Source organism: Miscanthus floridulus, chromosome 1 (genome assembly GCF_019320115.1).
Source record: "Miscanthus floridulus cultivar M001 chromosome 1, ASM1932011v1, whole genome shotgun sequence".
NCBI classification, from domain to species: Eukaryota; Viridiplantae; Streptophyta; class Magnoliopsida; order Poales; family Poaceae; genus Miscanthus; species Miscanthus floridulus.
This window is the reverse complement of record NC_089580.1, coordinates 112,871,502-112,875,730: the sequence shown is the minus strand read 5'-3', so window position 1 is coordinate 112,875,730 and position 4,229 is coordinate 112,871,502. Positions and strand designations below refer to the sequence as shown.

General features: G+C 43.9%; 1 long non-coding RNA gene across 1 annotated transcript; it reads right to left on the bottom strand.

Annotated features, from left to right (window-relative positions):
* Positions 1–2,027: 2,027 nt before the first annotated feature.
* On the bottom strand, positions 2,028–3,883 carry LOC136491196 (uncharacterized). Its single transcript, XR_010767969.1, has 3 exons — positions 3,711–3,883; positions 2,566–2,738; positions 2,028–2,470 (listed from the first exon to the last, which is right to left on the bottom strand). It is a non-coding gene; the product is annotated as an uncharacterized lncRNA (long non-coding RNA).
* Between the last annotated feature and the right edge of the window lie 346 nt (positions 3,884–4,229).

Sequence of the window (4,229 nt, the reverse complement as noted above, 5' to 3'; positions counted from 1 at the left end):
ACAAAACCAAACCATTTTTTGAATCACAATTTTCCTTTGCCAGAAGCAGCACTTGTGCACCACTGGATGGCTACTGAGTAACAAGCAGACATATGTACGAAAGAGTTCTCTTTTTGAATTATAGTTATAACAAAGCACAGTCACAACAATAAACAAATGGAGGATAGTGCTCTCATATATGATGGCAAGAAAATAGTTGAATAAATAATTTAAGCATCGGTTAGAAATATGCACAGCTTTGCAACATTTAAAGGCTAGGAGATTTGGCACATTTATCCGAAACCAAAAAGATCTAATGCAAAACCGGCCAACCGCATCTCCAAAATAAAAGCTGGGGCATGCTTAGTGGATTAGTGATTGAGGGACCACCAGCTACCGGAATAAGATGGATTCATGAGCTTCCTGAATCAGTTCAATTGGAATACTAAACCTTCAGGTCATATTTTTCGCAAGATAAGCAACACTCAGTTTGCAGTTGAGTATGTAATAATGCCTTGCAGTTCGCAGAAAATACAAGCACAGGCAAACTGTCTTTGAATGCCACACGAAAAGAACAATGAAATCGAAACCAAAGGAAGGACAAAGACAAGCATGTTCTCATTTTTCTTCTTTTTTTGTTTTTGAACCGGAGATTCATCTGGCTGTACATCAAACATGTCCAAAAAGAATCAGGTTTTGACTTATCACTTCCAATAGAATACCAGGGCAAATTCAACCAACACTAAAGATCATTTGTAAAGTTACATTTCTGATAGCTTAACACTTGTTGCCAATCACTTTATGTAGATAGTTGAAGGCTTGAAGGATAAAACTAACTAAAATAAATTATCAATCATCCAATTTTTGTTCATATTGGCATAAATGATATATGTTCAATTCAGCATGATAAGTCATAACATTCAGACTGATTGAGGCCATGGAGAATAACACTAAGCTTGAAAAATAGCATCAAAGTGTGCTTCAAATAAAAGAATATTCTGTGGCAAAAGCCACTCTTTCAGTCTTTGGTACACGAATAATTCAAATGAACTAAATATCAAACAAAATATGGATGAGAAGAAATCCATAAAAAATGTGGAAACTGGAATGTGTGCACTATCTTCTCATGCCACCTCAGCTGAGAAGCATAGCACATGCATGTATATCACAACATTGAAACACATAGCACGTCAACTGTATCATTCATACACATAGCACATGCATGATATGAAGTGTAATATGCCCTGGTAAGGCCTGAATTCTTTTTTTTAAACCACATGGCATAAAAAACTAGAGAAACATTTCAACCTACAAAATTATGATATGCTAGTCACATCAAATTATAATTTCCAAGATAGGCTTAAGCAAAACAAATATAAATAAATTGGCATGCTATTGTCCTGCTCGAGAGAAGACACCAGAAGCAAGTAGAAAAATACAGAGTAGAGGAATCAATCAGGTACCTACTGTCCTGCTCGAGGGAGGGATGCTGCAGCAAGGAATCAATCGGGTGAGCTGTGACTTCCGGTTCTTCTCCCCGGACTCCTCCTCAGATCTGCAAAATAGCTTAAGTTAGGGTTCGGGTGCTGGCTTTCACACAACAGCAAGGGAAGAGAAGGGGCGTGCATACCTAGTGGGTGCGCTCATCACCGGCGAAGCACAACAGCAAGGGAAGAGAAGGTGGCCGGAGCGGTGGTGTGCTGTCGGAACCAGCCGGCGGCGTACTTTCACGGAGGGGCGGCATGGGGGTGTGGGTGGGGCAGAGGAGCGGCATCCTGTCGAGGGCCGCACCAGCAGCGTCCAGTCGTGGAGGGGAGGCGGGGCGGCGGCAGCAGTGGTGGAGCAGCGATAAAAGAGCAGAGCACCAACTGCGTGAGCTGGTGAACACCTGCAGCAACACAGTAGCCAAGTTGATGTTACAGAGCAATATTGAATATCCAAATTCGTTTTAGAACAAAATGTGACATTCTTCTAGCTTGACTACACGAATAAGGCTTAATGCTTTAAACAAGCACTGAGAATACAAATGGCACAGTGCAGTTTTGGTACATAGGAGAGACATGACATTCAAAGTGTTAATAAGAATCATTCGTTCATATAAACTTCTTTCACAGAGTATAAACTTTATTAGAACATAAATTGAGCGATGACATGTATGGTTATTGAGAGCTATGAAATCTACTAATATTCCTCTTGCTGGTTTCATCTCTTAAACATTTTTGTTTCACGTAAAACATAAGTGTTCATAAAATCAAAAGTTCTAGATAGCACCAGCAGACTAATCATGCTCTTGCAATTTATCTCAAAAGTAGACTGAAGAACACACCTGAGTAGCAATGACAACAGTAAACTGGGAAAAAGAACGATGGATTAGTGTCTATCAAATGAGCTGGAAACTCCTCAACAAACTTGGCTTTAACAACGTCATTAAGCTCTTGTAGGAAAGAACATATAGATTTAGCTCTTGGTTGCCCCAAACATCCTTCATCCACTGCATGCAAATTTAAGGTCCCAGAATATGAGTTCCATCAATTTCGTGGGGATGAATTCAGAAGAACAGGTGGAATCACAAAGCGAAGAAATTACACAGAAAATTGTTCCCCAGATCAGATGCTTCAACTTTGGAGCCATCAACAACAATCACACTTCCTATTCCTCCAAGCACGAGGTTCTTCAACGCTTCTGTTCCAGTAGGACCACAGTTAAGCAAGCATATGCTAGCCTTCTCCAGTGCAGCCTGACCTTGATCACCCCATATCCTGCGCTTTGCAGTTAACACGTAACAGGTGTCTTTCAATATCTGGGCATGCAATCCGATCAAGTAGGCAGTAGAATAATCTGGAAAAATAACAAGCTTGTACCTAACAAACTACAGGTTAAATGACAGAATGGATTTCATTAGTTTTAATAAACAATGTTTGTGTCATGGATTAATAATTCCAATACACCACTACCAGCTCATAAGAATTTGCAACAGAAAACTAGGGTTATTTTGCTGTTGCCTCAACAACTAATGAATAAGACCAGTAGGTAATGCTGAATTGCTGGCTGCAAATAGCTTAATTTCAAAGTAACGCTGAGTCACTGATCATACTGCCATGTGCCATGCAAAACACAACGCAAGACCACAACGCAAGACCAGTCTAAGGGTCAAACCAAGCAGATTAAAACAGGGGCAGACTAGAGCTACTGGTTGTGATGGCAACCAGAAATCACCAACCTAGGCAAAGATAAGTTAATTGACAACACTAATAAACATTTAAGGTTTATTATAGTCAGGTTCTGATATTTGTACTGACCAAAGTGCAGTCTCACATAATTACAAAGGCGGCAACCGATAATTAGTAACTTTATATGGAGTTGTAGCTTAGGCAATAGACGCACCCGTTACCCAGGTCTGCTAATTCAGTTGCTTATCCAGAACCAGTAAAGTAAATCACTGTTAGATTGCATCTTGCCATCAGAATGCCATACACTACCTAAAAAGTTGTAGCAAATTCCTTGTGCATAACAGATGAACCTAACAATAAATAAATCGGTACCCACCAATGTAGGAGCAAGCAAACCCAGCTCTAATGCAAGCCTTCACAGTCGGTACCCACCAACGCGGAACACGACGTCGGGGATCACGGAACGACCGGCGCAACGCACACAAGTCTCGCACGCGCAACCAATGGGAGAAGAGGGGCGAAGAGCGGGGAGGGGCAGGCGATCGAAGCGGCGGCGCGTACCTGGAGGAGCTGGAGTCATTCGAGACCGTCGCCGGTGACGATGTCGACGTCCTCGTAGCCGCGCGGCCGGCAGTCGTGTCACAGTAGGGTTTGGATCCTTGTTCCCGGTCCTGACTGCAGATGTCGGGTCTCGATGGGCGGCGGATTCATAGGGCCCCTTGCTCCTCAGCCCGAAGCACGCTCGAATCAGCCTCCACCGCCTTCGCCTCCACCTCTGCCTCAAATCGAGGCTGCGTCACCGAATCCGCCCCAAATCGAGGCCTCACTGGTGACGAATCCTCCCCAAATCGAGGCCTCACCAACGATGATGGACCTTCACCTCCACGTCGATGGGCCCGCACCAGCATCGACGGCGGAGGAGGTCAGCTGGTGATGCCCAAATAGGTGGGGAGGATGAAGATGCCGCCAGATCTGCAGCCTCCTCGATGGATCCACGTGATGCGCCGGCAAGGGAGCTGGGGAAGGCCACCGGCTTTCGAGGTGGAGGGGAGAGGGCACCACCGGGTGGGATCGAGCCGC